This window comes from Thalassophryne amazonica, chromosome 4 (assembly GCF_902500255.1).
Source record: "Thalassophryne amazonica chromosome 4, fThaAma1.1, whole genome shotgun sequence".
Taxonomy (NCBI): domain Eukaryota; kingdom Metazoa; phylum Chordata; class Actinopteri; order Batrachoidiformes; family Batrachoididae; genus Thalassophryne; species Thalassophryne amazonica.
Genome location: NC_047106.1, coordinates 100,568,114 through 100,590,936, shown reverse-complemented (window position 1 = coordinate 100,590,936; position 22,823 = coordinate 100,568,114).

Genomic DNA, 22,823 nt, shown 5'->3' with positions numbered 1-22,823 from the left:
CTGCACTTACATTCCTGACTGTGAAGAATGAACGAATATCTCGTTTCTTGGGAGGGGGGGCCGTCATCCATTACCAAATATCACCGAAGTCTAGCTCAAGAGAGAGAGATAGGGGTGGGGGTGGGGGGGGGGGGGGTCGATGGGCGGTCATGGCCACTGTGGGAAGTGTGCTGCTTGGAGTGACAAGTGGGATAGCCAACCAAGTTAGCGAGAAACGGGTAGCTAATCAGCAGTGTTGCCACAGTTACTTTGAAAAAGTAATCCAATTACTGATTACTGATTCCTCCTTGAAAAAGTAACTTAGTTACTTTACTAATTACTCAATTGGAAAAGTAACTAAGTTAGATTACTAGTTACTTTTTTAGTTACTTTCCCCAGCTGCCGACAACAACCCTCTGCCACCTCAACATGACAATGATACTTGTTTTGCCAAAACTCACTTTATAGTCACCCTTTCTTGGCTTCAATGAAAATAATTTCTTGTTTTATAAAAAGTAAAATAAAGACCTCTTTCTTGACCTCATATTTAACTGTTGACAGCACTGTAGCAGTAAAACTTGCAATTTCTAACCTACATTGTTTATAAATGTAACTATTACATTCATTCTAACATTTTTCTAACATTTAAATTCTCTCTAAACATTTTACTTGTCTAAATTATTATTATTTTAAGTAGTATTAGTAGTTGTAGTAAAAAAAGGCTTCAAAACTGGACCTTTAATCTAGGGGTGTTGTGGGGGGGGGCACATCCTTGCCCCACACCCCCATTCCATCTGGATTCGCCCCTGCTTTGGCGTTTGAGCACAAAGAATGGATAACATTTATTTATGCAGAAAACATGACCAGATTTACAGGTAAGAAAGTTTTACTGCGTTTTCACATCATGTGGTCCTCAGAAAGAGAGTTTAGGTGCATTTGAGTGTAAAATAATGTTAGTTGTTGACACGTCGCGGAGGATCAGCTGTTTTAGCAGCAGATACAGAGCAGCTCGGAGAAAAAAAAGCATAAAAATGTCTTTGTAAAGCTCAGTGCAGGTATGCTGTTGTCACTGTGTTTTAAGAGGTGAGGACGAGTCGTAGCTGTTGCAGAAAAACGCGGATGAAAAGCTCACAGCTCGCTTAAAGTGTGTAGTTCAGTAGAACCCCGACCCCCTGCCCACAGACCAAGTTTAATGCTGCTATCGACCCACAATGCAAAAATAATAGTAACACACAGTGACTTGGAGAAGTAACTTTAATCTGATTACTGATTTGGAAAGATTAACACATTAGATTACTCGTTACTAAAAAAAGTGGTCATATTAGACCGGCATCACTGCTAATCAGACAAGGATATCTACGTAAGAGGGGGGCTTCGAGCAGTGGCATTTAACCCTTTATGTGCCATAATAATGGAGGACAGTGGTTTTATTGGTCATGATTACACAGTAGGGGACTGAATATTGGTAGGGACGTGACCCTAGCGTCCCTACCCAAAATTACGCCCTAGGCATTTTCCAAACGTAAGCTAAGATATCAGGCAGTCTAGCTTCGAGTTCAGTTGTAGTTGAGGAGTTGATGTGTCACTGCTATGATAAATAAGATTGTTGTTCCACTAAACACAGCATTGAAACTACAAACTTAATAAGTTTGTGTACAGAGACCACTGATGCAAGAGGCATGATGTCAATATTTGTGACAGCAATACCACGTGTGAGAACCAAACCCAGGGTATTTCCACTAATCCAATCCAATGCACCATTATTTGTATAGCACATTTTAAGAAACAACAAGGTTACCAAAGTGCTGCACAACAGATAAAGTATAAAAAACAAAATAAAGTTCAAATACAGTAGATTAAAAACATATAAAAACAAAAAGAAGATATCAGATAAGATAAAACACTAGAAGATAAGAATGCAATAAAAACAGAGACAGAACATTACACAGCTCTCATGCAGTATTAAAAGCCATGGAATAAAAGTAAGTTTTTAAACGAGATTTAAAAGTATCCAGAGTGGGGGCCATTTTGATATGAGTGGGCAGCTCATTCCATAACTTAGGAGCCTCCATTGAAAAATGACGGTCCCCCCCTGCTTCTTGGTACAGTGAGGAAAATAAGTATTTGAACACCCTGCGATTTTGCAAGTTCTCCCACTTAGAAATCATGGAGGGGTCTGAAATTTTCATCTCAGGTGCATGTCCACTGTGAGAGACATAATCTAAAAAAAAAAAATCCGGAAATCACAATGTATGATTTTTAATAATTTATTTGTATGTTACTGCTGCAAATAAGTATTTCAACACCTGTGAAAATCAATGTTAATATTTGGTACAGTAGCCTTTGTTTGCAATTACAGAGGTCATTCGACATTCAAACATTCGACAGCTATGGCAATTATGGAATTAATAGAGAAAATATCAACAACAATAGAAAATAAGGATTATTTTGTAAGTATTTTTATCGACCTGAAAAAGGCTTTTGATGTTATAGACCACTCAAGATTGCTTCACAAGTTACAACAATATGGAATAAGAGGTATTGCACATCAGTGGGTAAAAAGCTACTTACACTCAACAAAAATATAAAAGCAACACTTTTGGTTTTGCTCCCATTTTGTATGAGAAGAGCTCAAAGATCTGTCGCAAGATTTGAGGGAGCGTGCAATTGGCATTGCTGACAGCAGGAATGTCAACCAGAGCTGTTGCTCGTGTATTGAATGTTCATTTCTCTACCATAAGCCATCTCCAAAGGCGTTTCAGAGAATTTGGCAGTACATCCAACCAGCCTCACATCCGCAGACCACGTGTAACCACACCAGCCCAGGACCTCCACATCCAGCATGTTCACCTCCAAGATTGTCTGAGACCAGCCACTCGGACAGCTGCTGAAACAATCGGTTTGCATAACCAAAGAATTTCTGCACAAACTGTCAGAAACCGTTTCAGGGAAGCTCATCTGCATGCTCGTCGTCCTCATCGGGGTCTCGACCTGACTCCAGTTCATCGTCGCAACTTCGCACAGCCATTGAAGAGGAGTGGACCAACATTCCACAGGCCACAATTGACAACCTGATCAACTCTATGCGAAGGAGATGTGTTGCACTGCATGAGGCAAATGGTGGTCACACCAGATACTGACTGGTATCCCCCCCCCCCCCCCCAATAAAACAAAACTGCACCTTTCAGAGTGGCCTTTTATTGTGGAACCGGTTGTGAGGCTGGTTGGATGTACTGCCAAATTCTCTGAAACGCCTTTGGAGACGGCTTATGGTAGAGAAATGAAGATTCAATACACGAGCAACAGCTCTGGTTGACATTCCTGCTGTCAGCATGCCAATTGCACACTCCCTCAAATCTTGCAACATCTGTGGCATTGTGCTGTGTGATAAAACTGCACCTTTCAGAGTGGCCTTTTATTGTGGGCAGTCTAAGGCACACCTGTGCACTAATCATGGTGTCTAATCAGCATCTTGATATGGCACACCTGTGAGGTGGGATGGATTATCTCAGCAAAGGAGAAGTGCTCACTATCACAGATTTAGACTGGTTTGTGAACAATATTTGAGGGAAATGGTGATATTGTGTATGTGGAAAAGGTTTTAGATCTTTGAGTTCATCTCATACAAAATGGGAGCAAAACCAAAAGTGTTGCGTTTATATTTTTGTTGAGTATAGAAAATAGAAAACAGTTTGTTCAGATAAATAATACCAAATCAGAATTGTGTAACATTATTTATGGAGTACCACAAGGATCGGTACTTGGACCTAAACTGTTTATTTTGTATATCAATGATTTTGTGAATGTATCCAATGTGCTTGGCAGCATTTTATTTGCTGATGATACAACGCTGTTTTACTCTGGATCAGATGTACAGGAAGTAGCACAAGTGACAAATACCGAGTTGGAAAAAGTTAAACATTGGTTTGATATAAACAGATTGTCACTAAATATTAATAAGACAAATTTCATATTGTTTAATGACAGAGCGAAAAAAAATAATGTGTCATTACAAATAGATGGAATGGATGTACAAAGGGTAAAAGAAACTAAATTTTTAGGAGTCATGATTGATGAAGATCTTACATGGAAGTCACACATAAATTACATAAAAGGAAAAATAGCGAAAGCCATTGCGGTTTTGCATAAAGTAAAATATTCATTAAATAGTTATGGTTTATTAACATTGAACAATTCATTGATTGTCCCATATTTAACTTATTGTTTAGAAATCTAGGGATCAACATATACAACTTATATACAACCTTTATTTATTCTGCAGAAAAGAGCTTTAAAAGTGATTAGCAACAGTAGTTTTAGAGATCCGTCTAATCCATTGTTCATTAAGTATAGGGTACTTAAATTTCATGATTTAGTTGATTTGAAAATATTACAAACAATGTACCAAGTTAATAAAAATACTTAATAAAAATACCAACAAACATTCAAAATATGTTTGAAAAAAGAGTAAGTAGTTATAATTTGAAAGGAATAGTAGTCTATAAAAAACCAAGATTTAGAACCATAGTAAAGGAACGGAGTATCACAGTAAATGGTGTAAAATTATCGAACAATCTCAACAGAGAAATTAAAGAATTAAGGTCGCTTAAATTATTTAACAAACGTATTAAACTAGATGTATTAAGTAAGTATGAAACTATGAAATAAGTCAGTGGGCTGTAAGAAAGTCAAAAAAAGGTAATCTGTTAATAATGTTTAAAATGTCACCTGTTAGAGATGTAATCTATTAAATAATGTTCATAATTATGAAATAAGTCAGTGGTATGTGACAAGTTAAAGAAATGCAATCTGTTAAATACTGTTGAATAATGACGCTGGATATTGAAAGATTGTATTGTAAAAAGGGGCAGAAAACATAAGACTTGTTCTTCTCTCTGCTCCTTTTCATTCTGGTGTTTTGTGATGCTTTATTTCTGCTTTTCTGTTTTTTTTTCTTTTAAATGAATGAAATAAATATTAAAGAAAGAAAGGTCAAACGTGTCCTGTAGTTTTTCACCACATTTGCACACACTGCAGCAGGGATTTTGGCCCATTCCTCCACACAGATCTTCTCTAGATCAGCCAGGTTACTGGGTTGTCACTGAGAAACACGGAGTTTGAGCCCCCTCCAAAGATTTTCTATTGGGTTTAGGTCTGGAGACTGGCTAGGCCACTCCAGAACCTTGATATGCTTTTTCAATTTATTTTCATTTATATAGCGCCAAATCACAACAGAGTTGCCTCAAAGCGCTTCACACAGGTAAGGTCTAACCTTACCAACCCCCAGAACAACAGTGGTAAGGAAAAACTCCCTCTGAGGAAGAAACCTCAAGCAGACCAGACTCAAAGGGGTGACCATCTGCTTGGGCCATGCTACAAAACATAAATTACAGAACAATTCACAGAACAATTCACGGATGAATATACAAGAAATGCTATTGGCGCACAGGACAGGAGGATCTCCAACATGAACACAACTCCCATCTCTGGATGGAGCTGCACCTTAAACAGAGAGAAAAAACAGAATCAGCCATCAGAAAGACAAGAAATACTGTATAATTTGTCAGCATTAAACAACAAGAAAAACAGAGAAATACTAAGGTGATCGCCAGCCACTAGCCCTAAACTTCACTAAAAGACCCAGAATTTAGGTAAAGTTGAGGCTGCGGCCCGCTCCAATTACTAATAAAATGAATTAAAAGAGTAAAAAGCATAAAACAAAACTGTACCAGTATGCTAGCCATATGAAAGGGAAAATAAGTGCGTCTTAAGTCTGGACTTGAAAGTCTCCACAGAATCTGACCGTTTTATTGATGCAGGGAGATCATTCCACAGAACACGGGCACGATAAGAGAAAGCTCTGTGACCCACAGACTTCTTATTCACCTTAGGGACACAAAATAGTCCTGCACCCTGAGAACGTAAAGCCTGGGCCGGTATATAAGGTTTAATTAGGTCAGCTAGGTAGGAGGGTGCCAGTCCATGAATAATTTTATAGGTTAGTGGCAGAACCTTAAAATCTGATCTCACTGGGACAAGAAGCCAGTGAAGGGATGCCAAAATGGGTGTAATATGGTCGAACTTTCTGCTTTGTGTCAAAAGTCTGGCTGCAGCATTTTGAACCAGTTGGAGACCCCTAATGCTAGACTGCGCTAAACCAGAAAATAGAACATTGCAGTAGTCCAATCTAGAAGAGATAAATGGATGGATCAGGGTCTCAGCATCAGCCATAGACAGGCTGGGATGAATCTTCGCTATATTTCGCAGGTGGAAGAAAGCAGTCCTAGTAATATTTCTAATGTGGAGGCCAAAGGACAACGAAGGATCAAAAATTACCCCAAGGTTCCTCACTTTGTCAGTGTGATGTATGACACACAAGTCGAGGCTGAGCGTTAACTGGTCAAATTGATAACGATGTCTCACTGGACCAAGAACCATCATTTCAGTCTTATCAGAGTTTAAAAGTAGGAAGTTTCTAGACATCCAGCTTCTCACTGCTGCAAGGCAGTTTTCTAAGGATTTTATGTGAATGAGATTACCACCAGTTATTGGCATGTATAACGGAGTATCATCTGCATTTCAGTGAAAGGTAATCCCAAAATGCCGCAATATGTGCCCAAGGGGTGCTATATAAAGGGAGAAAAGCAGTGGTTTTGTATGCTTCTTACAGAGCCACTCCTTGGTTATCCTGGCTGTGTGCTTCGGGTCATTGTCATGTTGGAAGACCCATCCATGACCCATCTTCAATGCTCTAACTGAGGGAAGGAGGTTGTTCCCCAAAATCTTGCAATACATGGCCCCGGTCATCCTCTCCTTAATACAGTGCAGTCGTCCTGTCCCATGTGCAGAAAACACCCCCAAAGCATGATGCTTCACTCCCATGCTTCACAGTAGGGATGGTGAAGCAACACGGCGAGTGGAATTAAGACCAGAAAGTTCTATTTTGGTCTCATCTGACCACAACTTTCTCACAAAACTCCTCTGGATCATCCAAATGGTCATGGGCAAACTGAAGACGGGCCTGGATGTGTGCTGATTTAAGCAGGAGAACCTTCTGTGCCATGTATGATTTTAACCAATGACATCTTAGTGTATTACCCACAGTAACCTTGGAAACAGTGGTACCAGCTCTCTTCAGGTCATTGACCAGCTCCCCCCATGCAGTTCTGGGCTGATTCCTCACCTTTCTTAGGATCATTGATACGCCATGAGGTGGGATCTTGCATGGAGCCCTAGTCTGAGGGAGATTGACAGTCATGTTTAGCTTCTTCCATTTTCTAATAATTGCTCCAACAGTTGACCTTTTTTCACCAAGCTTCTTGGCAATTGCCCCGTAGCCTTTTCCAGCCTTGTGGAGGTCTACAATTTTGTCTCTGGTGTCTTTGGACAGCTCTTTGGTCTTAACCATGTTTGTAGTTGGAGTCTTACTGATTGTGTGGGGTGGACAGGTGTCTTTATGCAGCTAACGACCTCAAATAGGTGCTTCTATATTGGAATAATAAGTGGAGTGGAGGTGGACTTTTTAGAGGCGGACTAACAGGTTTTTGAGGGCCAGAATTTCTGCTGATTGGCAGGTGATGAAATACTTATTTGCAGCAGTAACATGCAAATAAATTATTAAAAAAAAATCATACATTGTGATTTCAGGATTTTTTTTTTTTTAGATTATGTCTCTCACAGTGGACATGCACCTAAAATGAAAATTTCAGACCCCTCCATGATTTCTAAGTGGGAGAACTTGAAAAATCGCAGGGTGTTCAAATACTTATTTTCCTCACTGTACAACAAGATGGAGCTGATCAACGGCTCTCAATACTCTTGTGGGGTGGTAATTACAGCGGGGCCAAAAAAATTTAGTCTGCCTCTGATTGTGCAAGTTCTCCTACTTAGAAAGATGAGAGGTCTGTAATTTTCATCATAGGTACACTTCAGCCATGAGAGACAAAATGAGAAAAAAAAAAAATCCAGGAAATCACATTGTAGGATTTTTAAAGAATTTATTTGTAAATTATGCTGGAAAATAAGTATTTGGTCAATACCAAAAGTTCAGCTCAATACTTTGTCACATAATCTTTGTTGGCGATGACAGAGGTCAAACATTTCCTGTAAGTCTTCACCAGGTTTGCACACACTGTAGCTGATATTTTGGCACATTCCTCCATGCAGATCTGCTCTAGAGCAGTGATGTTTCGGGGCTTGAAATTCTTTTGACGGAGCCATTCCTTCATTGCTTGAGCGGTGTGTTTGGGATCATTTCATGCTGGAACACCCAGCCATGTTGCATCTTCAATGCTCTCACTGAAGGAAGGAGGTTTTGGTTTAAAATCTCATGATACATGGCCCCATTAATTCTTCCCTTAACACAGATCAGTCGTCCTGTGTCCTTTGCTTAAAAACAGCCCCAAAGCATGATGTTTCCACCCCCATGCTTCACAGTAGGTATGGTGTTCTTGGGATGCAACTCAGCATTCCTCTTCCTCCAAACATGACTCGTTGAGTTTCTACTAAGAAGTTCTATTTTGGTTTCATCTGACCACATGATATTGTCCCAATCCTCTTCTGGATCATCCATATGCTCTCTGGCAAACTTCAGACGGGCCTGGACACGTACTGCCTTAAGCAGCGGGACACGCCTGGCACTGCAGGATTTGAGTTCCTCTCTGCGCAGTGTGTAGCCTTTGTTACTGAATGGGGGTGATGTGATCATGTTTATGAGTACCTGTTAAAAGATGAGCAGGCGCATTTTGGACAAACTGTAAGCGGGCAAGGGAGGCCTGACTAATGCCAGTAAACAGTGCATTACAGTAGTCCAAACGGGTCGAGATAAAAACATGAATCAAGCACTCAAAAGCATTAAAAGATATGACAGATTTAATTTTAGATAAAAGACTCACATGATAAAACCTGGTTTTAACTACTGGGTTTATCTGTTTATCAAGTTTAAAATCACTGTCCATTTTAACACCAAGGTTTGTGACAGTGGGTTTTACATATGGGTCCAGGGAGTTCAGTTCTATAAAGGAGACACCACAGGTTTGACTGGGTCCAAACACCATGACCTCGTTTTTTTCTTCATTTAAATAATAATAAAAAAAATTAAAAGCCATCTATGCCTTGATGTCCTTTAGATACTCTAGTAAGGTAAGTAATGCGCATAAAATCCTGAATGCATTGCTGGCATCCTACAACCCTAATTCCAATGATGTTGGGACGTTGTGTAAAATGTAAATAAAAACAGAATACAATGATTTGCAAATCCTGTTCAACCTATATTCAATTGAATACACCACAAAGACAAGATATTTCATGTTGAAACTGATAAACTTTATTGTTTTTGTGCAAATATTTGCTCATTTTGAAATGGATGCCTGCAACACATTTCAAAAAAGCTGGGGCAGTTGTATGTTTACCACTGTGTTACATCACCATTGCTTAAAGAACACCTGTTTGGAACATTCCACAGGTGAATAGTTTAATTGGGAACAGTTGAGTGTCATGATTGGGTATAAAAGGAGCATCCCCAAAATGCTCAGCCATTCACAAGCAAAGATGGGGCGAGGATCACCACTTTGTGAACAACTGTGTGAAAAAATAGTCCACCGGCGGCGGACACATGAAATGGACAGATGCAAAGTGGAAAAGTGTGCTGTGGTCTGATGAGTGCACATTTCAAATTGTTTGTGGAAACCATGGACGTCGTGTCCTCTGGACAAAAGAGAAAAAAGACCAGCCAAAATGTTACCAACGCAAAGTTCAAAAGCCAGCATCTATGATGGTACGAGGGTGTGTTAGCACCCATGTCATGGGCAACTTACACATCTCTTATGGCACCATCACTGCTTAAAGGTATATCCAGGTTTTGGAGCAACACATGCTGCCATCCAAGCAACGTCTTTTTCAGGGACGTCCCTGCTTATTTTCAGCAAGATAATACAAAGCCACATTCTGCACGTGTTACACCAGCGTGGCCTCATAGTAATAGATTGTGGGTACTTGACTGGCCTGCCTGCAGTCCAGACCTGTCGCCCATTGAAAATTTGTGACACATTATGAACGGAGATCCCGGACTGTTGAACAACTGAAGTCATACATCAAGCAAGAATGGGAAAGAATTCCATCAACAAAGCTTCAACAATTAGTGTCCTCAGTTCCCAAACATTTATTGAGTGTTGTTAGAAGGAAAGGTGATGTAACAAAGTGGTAAATATACCACTGTCCCAGATTTTTTTGAGATGTGTTGCAGGCATCCATTTCAAAATGAGCAAATATTTGCACAAAAACAATAAAGTTTACCAGTTGAACATTAAATACCTTGTCTTTGTGGTGTATTCAATTGAATATAGGGTGAAGAGGATTTGCAAATCATTGTATTCTGTTTTTATTTACATTTTACACAACGTCCCAACTTCATTGGAATTGTAATACATCCATAACTTACACAAATGATTTGCCGAGGGGATCAGAAGGCTTATTTATATGAATGTTGAAGTCACCAAAAATCAGAATGTTATCTGCACTAGTTGACGAGTTAGAGATAAACTCACCAAATTCATTGAAGAATTCAGAGTATGGGCCCGTGGGCCTATATACAGTGAGAAAGTAATTGGGCTGATTTTTATTCTTGTGACCTTGGCAATATATAGCATCGTGAGCAAAGCAGAGAATCAGATGTTCAAAGAAATTATATTCATGACCCCAACAGCTAATAAACTAAATCTAGATTTATAAAGAAGAGCAACACCACTGCCTTGCTTTGCATCACAAGGGACGTGACTAAATGTGCACACCAGTGGGCAGGCCTCATTTAAGGGGAGGACAGCAGTAGGTTTAAGCCAGTGGTGGGCACAGTTCCGCTAATCCGCCAACCGCTAATTATCAAAGATCATGTTTTCATTATCGGACTAGATTTTCAGATAACTTTGAAAACCATCATCGGACTAATTATCTTCTGATAAGTTTTGGTGTGATAGTTTTTAGATCGCTAACGTATTTTTGCAGATGTGGTAAACAAAGCTGAATAGTTACAAACATCTATGAAATCTAAAATCAGTTAATTGCCTGTCTGTTAAAGGTTTTATACTAGATGCACAGTTCTATCTTCCATAAACAGAGGAGAACTCATTTTAGAAGAAACCTCGCTGTCCTCTGCAGGCAAAGGAGAACTGGTCACAAAAAAGGAAAAAAGAAAAAAAAAGGCTCATTTTTTTTGACCCCATACTAATATATTGGCAATATCACGCAAGTCATCCAGAGGCATACAGTTTTAACTTATGGTTAAAATTTTAACCAAACTAATTTCGGACAAGTTATTTAAATTAATGTCACGTCTGAAGATTCCATCCATCCACTGATCCATTTTCTTCCGCTTTATCCGGAGTTGGGTCGGGGGGCAAGCAGCTCAAGCAAACCCGCCCAGACCTCCCGATCCACACACACCTCCCCCAGCTCCTCTGGGGGAACCCCAGGCGTTCCCAAGCCAGTCAAGAGATGTAGTCCCTCCAGCGTGTCCTGGGTCTTCCCCGGGGCCTCCTCCCAATGGGACGTGCCCGGAATACCTCTCCAGCGAGGCGTCCAGGGGGCATGCGGAAAAGATGCCCGAGCCACCTCAACTGACTCCTTTCGACATGGAGGAGCAGCGGCTCGACTCCGAGCTCCTCCCGAGTGACCGAGCTCCTCACCCTATCTCTAAGGGAGCGCCCAGCCACCCTGCGGAGGAAACTCATCTTGGCCGCTTGTACTCACGATCTCGTTCTTTCGGTCACTCCTCTCATGACCATCTGAGTGCCCAGTCTCTGCTTTCTCTTCGGAAGACATGATGATGGGATTGAGGAGATCCTCGAAGTATTCCTTCCACCGCCCGACAACATCCCCAGTCAGGGTCAACAGCTCCGCACCCTGCACCGTAAACAGTGCTGGTGGAGAGCTGCTTCCGCCTCCTGAGGCGTCGGACAGTTTGCCAGAATCTCTTTGAGGTCGACCGATAGTCCTCCTCCATGGCCTCCCCGAACATGGTGTTCGTGATGTACAAACTGTGACTAGCACAGAAGTCCAACAACTGATCACCACTCGGGTTCAGATCGGGGAGGCCGTGCTTCCTGATCACCCCCCTCCAGGTCTCATTGTTGCCGCCCAAGTGGGCGGTGAAATCCCCCAGGAGAACAATGGAGTCCCCAGTCAGAGCTCTATCTAGTACCCCTCCCAGAGACTCCAGGAAGGTCGGGTACGCTGCACTGCTGCTCGGCCCGTAGGCTGAGACAATGGTGAGACACCTGTCCCCAACCCGAAGGCGTAGGGACGCGACCCTCTCGTTCACTGGAGTGAACTCCAACACACGGCGACTGAGCTGGGGGGCAACAAGCAGTGCGACCCCAGTTCTCCGCCTCTCCCCATGGGCAACGCCAGAAAAATAAAGCGTCCAGCCCCTCTCCAGGAGTTGGGTACCAGAGCCCAAGCTGTGCGTGGAGGTGATCCCGACTATCTCTAGTCGGTATCTCTCAACCTCACGCACAAGCTCAGGCTCCTTCCCCCCCCAGCGAGGTGACACTGCACATCCCAACAGCCAGGGGCTGTGAGCATGGACCGGGCCGCCAGGCCACCCACCCTCGACCGCCACCCAATCCTCTCTGCACCCGACCCCCATGGCCCCCTCTGCAGGTGGTGAACCCACAGGAGGGCGGGCCCACGTCGCTCTTTCATGCTGAGCCCGGCCAGGCCCCATGGGCTAAGGCCCAACCACCAGGCCTGGCTCCAGGGTGGGGCCCTGGCTCTGCCATACTGGGCGATGTCTTGGTCCTTGATTTTTTACTGGTCATGGAGGTTCTGAACTACCCTTAGTCTGACCCGTCTGAAGTTTTATAAAGTGGAAATATCAGATATATGTTTTAGTTTTAAAATAATGCACTAATTTTGAAAGTTTTAGTGTGGACATGCTGTGCCCAGGTGCATTATAGGTACCTCAGTGCATCCACGACAGAAGAAATGCATTTGAGATGCTCTGATCAGGCTCCACATGGACAACAGCATTCAGCTTTTTGTATATTGTGCCTAAAACTCTTGTGAATATGTTCTCTGGGTTTATAGATGTTGTTATTGTGTTTGTTTTATGTAAAAATGCCAGAAGCAGCTCTGGTTGCTCCTCCATTATTTTCAATTGGAATCATTGCAATTGATTCCTGTTTACTATTAGAGTCCTGCTTATGTGAAACACTGTCTGTCGTCTTTGTTCCAGAGTAATAAATATAAGATGTCTGAAATTCAGTTTATGTTTATTAAATTCCACGCATCTTAAACGTAGCAGACACGGTTTATCTGGAATTTTGTTTTGGCAGGTTTTCACGGTCTCTACTGCCATCTACTGGCCAGTAGTGTTCATGGCAGTATTTGCCCTAGTACTGAGCGTCCAGTAGTTGGCAGTGTTCTATTTATTTTGACACCGGTTATATCATTATAACTTGGTACTTTTTTTTTTTTTGAAAATGCATTTTTTTATAAATAAAAAATGGCATATTTTACAAAAGCACATGTATATGTAAACACCAACACATGACACACCTCACATTAACATGTTGGTTGACACAGAATGAATGAGTCAACCAATCAGTGTTAGCAGAGGCACATTTTACCCATAATCCGTTGCCATCTGTCTGTGTTTGTTACAAAACTTCAGAATTAGTGCATTATTCAACATTAAAAAATATATGTTATATTTTAACTTTGTACAAATGACAGAATCGACATTAATGGAGTTATTTTATCAGTATTAATATTATTTATAAACCAAACCATAAGTCAGCACTGCTTTATTTTCCAAGACCACTGCATCACGGCAATGCTGCTATTGAATAGAGAGTTGAGCTTTGCTGTTCCTCTTAACTGCTTTGCTGCTAGTAGCTAAACACGAGCTTTCAATAGTGGGCAAGGTGCTCAAAGACAGAAGTGCGGACTCATTATTTGGGTCTGTAGTCATTTTTGATGTTACCAGAAGCGATTGTGGTGTTAAAACTCAAAATCAGTTTTTTAGTAATTACAAATGTACCGGAGACAATACTGGAAGTTATCGGTTATCTGCAGCTGCTGATAAATTTTTGCATGGTTTATTGGTTTAGCTTTATAAAAGATAGCTTGTCAGTTTGCTGATTGTTATCGAAGCTAACTTTTTGGTTATCTGTGCCCACCACTGGTTTGAGCCAGGTTTCACATAAACCAGTCATATCTAAGTGGTGATCCATAATTAGATCATTAATCAACAGTGATTTTGCAGGCAGCTGCAGCACTCCTCTGTGATTCCAAAAGCGATTAGAGGCATTTTCAACAGCCAACTTCCAGCACACAATGCGTGACAGCCAGGGGAACAAAACACAGCGTCCAGCTGGGAACACAGTGGGTGGGATCATCACAACAATGTGCGTGAAAGTGCACGGATCAAAGTCGTGCAAGTGTCAGGGCACCTTCAGTTAGGTATGTCAAGCTGCTTCCCCCAAGGTTATGGGTGTCAGGGTCTAATACATTTGAAGGTGCTTGAGGTACAAAAGAATATCCTTCCTCATGTATTTGTGTGAAAGGCTTTCCTTTGATGATCTCTGGAGCCTGTGTGCTCAGGAACATCTCGTCCTTCTGATCTGCAGCCTTTGCATTTTTTCCATTAGTCTAATTTTTCTTGTTGCATCAGCACAGGATCTGTGTTCATTAATTTCTTTCTGAGAGCCCCTTCACACATAGCAGCCCAGTCTCACATTTTTTTTTTCGTGCTCCTGTGATGAAATGAGTCAAATTTTTGTGATGTTTTTTTTTTTAACTTACTATTACTAATCCTACTCCTTCCCCCACCCTAACCTTAACCATAACCTAATACTGCTCCTTCTCCCTACCCTAACCATAACCACCCCGACCCCCCCCCCCCCCCACTTCACTTTTAATTTTGTGCAGCCATCATGGAATGAATTAGAATGAATTTGTGCTGCCGTGATGCAAAAAAAACAAAAAAAACAAAAACAAACAACCAAACAAAAAAAAAAAAAAAACTGCTGGAACATGTGGAAGCACATCACGCACTGGTGTGGAGGAAAAAAAAACATAAAAACACCACAATGCCCAATATTTAATTCCTCTTATCGAGAGGACAAAACAAATATGATCCCTCTGTGCCTCTGTATATGACCCATGGTCACAGACATGCAGACATGAAATGACATGAATGAAGCAGTGCACTCTCACTATGTCTTATTATGTCCAGCCGGGTATTTTTTTCAAAAACCATATGGATTTGAATCACGTGTGATTACATCAGACATGCTTGAACCCTCGTGGGCATGCAAGAGTTTTTTCACGCCTGTCGGTTACGTCATTCGCCTGTGACCAGTCTTTGAGTGAGGAGTGGCCCACCCTCTCGTCGTTTTTTCATTGTTTAGGAATGGCTCAGAGACTGCTGCTTTGTTTGATAAAAATTTTTTCAAAAACTGTAAGGCACAACTGAGTGGACACCATTCGATAAATTTAGCTGGTTTTCGGTAAAAATTTTAACGGCTGATGAGAGATTTTAGTCTGTAAGTGTCACTTTAAGGATGGCCCACAGTGCCTGATGGCGATCTGCGCTCCGAGGCGGCGTCGTCTTGCTGTTTCAAGCTGAAAACTTCCACATTTCAGGCTCTGTTCACCCAGGTCGTCGTCAGAGAACAGAGAAGTTTCAGAAGAAGTCGGTATGAGGAGTTTATGCGGACATTCCACTGTTAAAGGAGATTTGTAATGAAAGAACGTGCGGGCAGAGTCGCATGTCAGGCTGGACCCGACCGCTGGGGGTTGCGACAGGAAAAACACCTCCATTGGAAACCTTAACGGGCAAGTTGGAACATGCCCAAGCTGTTAAACAATTTCTCAGTTACTCACTTGTTGAAAGCCATCAAAAGCCACCTGAATTTTACAAATGGTTTTCAACACGGAGGTGTTTTTCCTGTCGCGGCGCACACAGATTCGCCGAGTCGTCACGGAAACGACTCAGCGAATTTGCACGCACGTCTTTCATTACAAAATGTCCTTAAACAGTGGAATGTCCGCATAAAGTCCTCATGCCGTCCTCTTCTGAATCTTCTCTGTTCTCTCACGACGTCCTGGGTGAATTAAGCCTTAAATTAGAATGTTTTCAGGTCGAAACAGGCCAACGATGGTGCCTGGAAGCGCTGTGTGACGTCCCGCTCCGTGGGAAGTTCTTACAGCGACAGAAACACCCCATAATCTCTCATCAGCCGTTAAACTTTTCACCGAAAACCAGCTTAATTGTTGACTTGGCGGCTCCAGTATTCTCAAAGAGAGATTCAAAGAGATTTTATTGTCATATGCACAGAAGAACATGTTCCCTGCACAATGAAATGTGTCTACGGCATTTAACCCATCCTAATTGCCAGTAGGAGCAGAAGTCGCCATTAGGTGCCCGGGGACCAGCTCCAGATGTACATCCCTGCCTTGGTCAACAGCAGGGCTGAGCAAACCAACACTGACCCATAACAAACAACATACACACAACACACAACACATAGGCCGGCCTGGTACATAAAACATATATATGAAGCTAAACACGAGGGAAAAGGAGAAAAAAAAACGCTCATAGCCTCTGCATTACACAGCGGCAATGAGGAAAAAAATCCCCATCAGCACAGAAAAACAATAATCACACAGACAAAAACAAGGACACAGGATGACAACCGAGATTTGAAAAGGACCAGTTTATCAGAACACTCCGGAGGCACCCTGTTTGGCGCCGTCAACAGCCTTGTCCGACAATCCTGGAGGGGGAGGGAGCAGCCCTGCGCAGTCCGAGTAGTCCTGAACAGTTCTAACACAGTCAACGTCAGAGCTGGAGAAGCTGAAGGGAGGGGGGAAGACCAGGGAGCGAGGTTTTATCACAGCGACCTTGAAGTGCAGCTGTATTTGGGGAGCCAAATGAATAGCCAGATTAGCAGATGCCTGAAAGATTCCACAGTTCTGAGAACAGAGTGGATCTCAATGCATCTGAATGTAGAATGTGGTCTTCACAGACGGTCAGAGCGGGTTTCCAGGGCTGCAATCCTGCTTGAGATATTTTCTAACGCGCGGTTAACCCCCGCCGACTGCACAGCCACTGCCTTCCCAATCGAATCAATCATGTAGTGCAGCCTGGAAGGACCAATCAAAGCTGCTTCCACTTTCTTGATTTTCCGGTAAACCAGCAAAGTGCCCGCTCCACACATCAATCAATCAATCAATCAATCAACTTTTTTCTTATATAGCGCCAAATCACAACAAACAGTTGCCCCAAGGCGCTCCATATTGTAAGGCAAGGCCATACAATAATTATGAAAAACCCCAACGGTCAAAACGACCCCCTATGAGCAAGCACTTGGCCACAATGGGAAGGAAAAACTCCCTTTTAACAGGAAGCAACCTCCAGCAGAACCAGGCTCAGGGAGGGGCAGTCTTCTGCTGAGACTGGTTGGGGCTGAGGGAAAGAACCAGGAAAAAGACATGCCGAGAAGGGGGGCAGAGATCGATCACTAATGATTAAATGCAGAGTGATGCATACGGAGCAAAAAGAGAAAGAAACAGTGCATCATGGGAACCCCCCCACAGTCTACGTCTAAAGCAACATAACCAAGGGATGGTCCAGGGTCACCCGATCCAGCCCTAACTATAAGCCTTAGCGAAAAGGAAAGTTTTAAGCCTAATCTTAAAAGTAGAGAGGGTATCTGTCTCCCTGATCTGAATTGGGAGCTGGTTCCACAGGAGAGGAGCCTGAAAGCTGAAGGCTCTGCCTCCCATTCTACTCTTACAAACCCTAGGAACTACAAGTAAGCCCGCAGTCTGAGAGCGACATCAGAAAGCTGGTCACCACCAAGCCGAATATGTACACATCTTTGACGTCCTCCACAGAAAGCATGTAAAGGCACATGACCTGCCATCTCCTCCACGAGTCCATCACGTAACCCATCACATGCGTCCCGGCAGGACAGGTCGGGTCCTCCGCCCCCGAATGTCTTGTAGAAAAAAGTGTCAATTGTGTTCAGAGACCACTTTAACAGATCCATTTTTGTCGTTTTCCAGAAAAGCAAAGCTGCAGCCTCACAGACAGCACGCCACAGAAGCAGGAAAGATAAGGAGGGAGGGAGAAGAGAAAAGTGTGTCCGTCTCGGCCGAGTGCAAGCTGGCAAAAAACAAAACAAAAAAAAAACACGATTTCCACCGCCACCGGGTTCGTGTCTTTTAGCAAGGAATGTGTTCACAGTTTTTGCTCTATGGCAAGATGCATTATCATCTTGCAAAATGATTTCATCATCCCCAAACATCCTTTCAATTGATGGGATAAGAAAAGTGTCCAAAATATCAACGTAAACTTGTGCATTTATTGATGATGTAATGACAGCCATCTCCCCAGTGCCTTTACCTGACATGCAGCCCCATATCATCAATGACTGTGGAAATTTACATGTTCTCTTCAGGCAGTCATCTTTATAAATCTCATTGGAACGGCACCAAACAAAAGTTCCAGCATCATCACCTTGCCCAATGCAGATTCGAGATTCATCACTGAATATGACTTTCATCCAGTCATCCACAGTCCACGATTGCTTTTCCTTAGCCCATTGTAACCTTGTTTTTTCTGTTTAGGTGTTAATGATGGCTTTCGTTTAGTTTTTCTGTATGTAAATCCCATTTCCTTTAGGCAGTTTCTTACAGTTCGGTCACAGACGTTGACTCCAGTTTCCTCCCATTCGTTCCTCATTTGTTTTGTTGTGCATTTTCGATTTTTGAGACATATTGCTTTAAGTTTTCTGTCTTGATGCTTTGATGTCTTCCTTGGTCTACCAGTATGTTTGCCTTTAACAACCTTCCCATGTTTCTATTTGGTCCAGAGTTTAGACACAGCTGACTGTGATCAACCAACATCTTTTGCAACATTGCGTGATGATTTACCCTCTTTTAAGAGTTTGATAATCCTCTCCTTTGTTTCAATTGACATCTCTCATGTTGCAGCCATGATTCATGTGAGTCCACTTGGTGAAACAGCTCTCCAAGGTGTGATCACTCCTTTTTAGATGCAGACTAACGAGCAGATCTGATTTGATGCAGGTGTTAGTTTTGGGAATGAAAATTTACAGGGTGATTCCATAATTTATTCCTCAGAATTGAGTGAGTCCATATTTTTTTCCCTCTGCTTGGTCTAAAAAAGTAACTGTTACTGACTGCCACAAATTTTTTTCTTGATTTCTTATAGTGTTTCTTAAAGCCAGAAAGTTACCATTTGAAATGACTTTAGTTTTGTGTCATGTCTGTGATCTGCTTTTTTTCTACAAAATTAAACAACTGAATGAACATCCTCCGAGGCTGGTGATTCCATAATTTTTTGCCAGGGGTTGTAGGATGCAGCAGTTTTCTAGTTTGGCAGATAGTTCTGGAGGAAATCACTGAAGAAATTAACACATTGAAAATATGGTTTGACCGAAACAAACAGTCATTAAATAAGACAGGGATGAAGTGGAGGTGTAAGAGTCACTAGGTGTTCACAGGAAACACTTATTTATTTATGTATGTATGTATTTATTTATGTATGTTCATTGCTTTTATATTTTCTGTTGTGTTTCTATTCAGGTTCTATTTGCCTCTTTCTCTAAAATTGTATATAATTATCATTAGATTATTAATATATAAACAAAATAAATTTAAGAAATATTACAATTTGAAAACAAATGCACCCGAACGTGATGACAGCTGCAATTGCTTAATGCTAAGTTTTAACATTGAAATGCCATAGACATGCTAACGCGTTAGCGTCACTCCTGTTTTTAAGTTATAAAATACATCTATCAACTGTTTCAGAAGACCATAACAGGTCGGTTTAACATAGAAAAGGTAAATAATACTCACAGAGGTATGCTCTTTAGGGTTTTAGCGGGAGAAAATTAAGCGATAGAAAGAAAGAATAAACGAAGCAATAGGTCAAAGCATTGCTTCAATCTGCGAACCTCTGCTTCGATTGGTTCACGGTTCAAAGCAAAGCCGCGCTGCAGAAAAGTTGATTACAGGCGCACATGATGTGAAATATATACATATATAAACATTAAACTGAAGCCAAGAGTAACGAGGCTGTTTGTTTAAAAAATGTAAGGAATAGAAAGTACAGATACTTGTGTGAAAATGGAATGAGTAGAAGTCAGAAGTAGGCAGAAAAATAAGTAATGGAGTAAAGTATAGATACCTAAAAAGTGTACTTAAGTACAGTAACGAAGTATTTGTACTTCGTTACTTGACACCTCTGGTTATGAGCCACTCATTTTCTCAGTAATTGTGCATTAAAATGACCTCAAGGATCAGGATACTGATAACTTGTAAATGTGCTTGCGCTGTTAGCATACATGATTAAATAAGACAAGAATTCCACTCAAAAATATTGCAGCAGGGATATCTCAGATGATCCATGTGACCCCAGACAGCAAATGGATCCGGCCCAGATGTAGTCCAACATCCGGTACCAATGCTGAAAATGGATGCGGTCCAGACAGTTTTTGCACCCTGGCCGGGATCCAGTATGGCTCCACTTTACAGTTCTGGAAAAACATCCAGACCTGGTCTGAGCCGGCTGTGGAAAAGACCAACTGTTTACAGCCCATATCTAGCATATCTGGCTGGTGAGTTTCAGTCAGGCAAGGGTCTGTGTCAATCACATGTTTGTGAAGTTCATGGTTCTTTGATATTTCAAGAGCCAGAACTTGTTCGTTTTAGTCTCACATTGCAGGATTGTGATTTCGCAATTTGTCTGCTTGAGTTCGTCAGGAAAATCAGTGATTGTCTTGCCACGTTCGCCGGGAGTTTCTTTTTCTGTCTCATCTAGTCTCTGTTTCAAATGCTGGTTCTCGTCCTTGTGTTCCTGGACTTGAGAAACAGACTGTGATAACATGCTTCAGTTTGGCAAAAGCAGCTATGGCAAATTTTCCTAGTGCAGGGGTGCCCACGTTCGGTCCTCAAGATCTCCCTTCCTGACACTCTTAGTTGTCTCCCTGCTCCAACACAACTGAATCCAATGAAAGACTCGTTAGCAGGCTTTTAATGAGCCTTTCATTGGATTCAGGTGTGTTGAAGCAGGGACACAACTAAGAGTGCCAGGAAGGTAGATCTTGTGGACCGAACTTGGGCACCCCTGTTCTAGTGTTTCAGCTAACTTGTTTCCTTTTAGGCGTGTTTTCACAATTTGACCAATGAGGTCAGTCATTTCTGTGCTCACCTTCCTCTGGTTAGCAGACTGAAGGTCATCGGCATGCAGGTAATAACTCGGTGGTTAGATTGAGTAATACCTGCACCTGAATCAGTGTGGCTGGGAGTTTCAGAGCCACTGGGTGTGCGTGACTTCTTCGCCAAAGACAGGTATTTTCAATTCCCCGATGAAATCCAATTAACAGATTAATACAAAACACACAATTATTTACAAAAATACCAGTGTGTATGGAAAATTGGATTTGATGCAAGGGATTGCTCAAATTTGTTTCAAAAAAAATGTTGAAGTTCTGACATGGAAAAATATTTATTGGTGTCTGAAAAGCAACACCCAAACTTTGGATAACGAGTGTTTTTAATTAATTAAAGTGTTATTTGAATTTGATTAAGAAATTTGCAAATTCATTTGTTCATAAAATTGTTTCAATTAAAATATCGGTTTTAGCTGATAAACAATTTGATGGTATGACTTAATGCTGAAAGCAGGATTAGTTTTAAGTGGAAAATTAATTTGGAAAAATTAAAAAATGGTAAAAATGTAAAATCAGATAATTGTCATAAATCAGAGTACAAATGAATTAGATTTGGAAATGTGTAATCTCACATTTATTAAAGTAAGGAAGCCAATAGATGCTATGAGTTTCAATACACTATCAAGCGGCCAAGCTTGACAGTGTATAAAATACTGGGATAAACTGTGACTTCTAATACTGTGTTTTACTACTTTTGAAAGATTATGACAGTGTTTAGGGTTTTTCTTTTATTATTCATTCATTTTTCATGCATTATTTTGTGTTTGTGATCCTTGAATTTACCCAGCAGCCCCTGTGGCACTTAAAGTAAAACTGGTTAATCAGAAGCCGACAGTGTAATCTGATGTGGCTGTGTCTGAATCAGTTCGGGGTTTTCACGTATCCCATAATCCCTTGCGCGCCAGAGAGTTGCTGCCATCAAAACAACATAAAGAATCCACATGATGACAATTGTAAATGAATATTATACTACAAAAATGTAATTTTTAATGCTTTTCATTACATTAATAAGAGACTGCATGCATGATATCCTGAAAACTTGCTAAAACAATTATAACAAATAATCTGTGTCTGCTACGTTTAATCTGCTTGTAATTTAAGGGCAAACTGAATTTCAGACATATTATATATATTAGTCTGGAACAAAGAGGGCAAACAGTGTTGTAAAGAACAATAATCAAGACGTTAAAGAGCAAACTTCACTTTCTCCCAGAACGACAGGAAGCAAGCGTGGTTCACAGCAGCTCCCATTGAAAATAATGGAGAGACAGCCTGTGATTCTCGCATGTTTACATAAAACAAATGCAATAACAACATCTAAAAACCCAGAGAATATATTCATGAGAGTTTTAGGCACAATATAAAAATAGTTTTATGTTGCGATGTTAATGCTGTTGTCCGTTTGCAGAGGTTAAAGTGCAGCGTGATCAGAGTGTCTCAATGCAGTTGTCAATGTTACTGAGATCTCGCAGCGCGGCGACCTCTCCGAAGTTTTGCGGGATTTGAAACCTGAAAAGCCTCAATACTAAAAGTTATCGGTTATCTGTAATAAAGATACATTTTTTAGCAATTTATCGG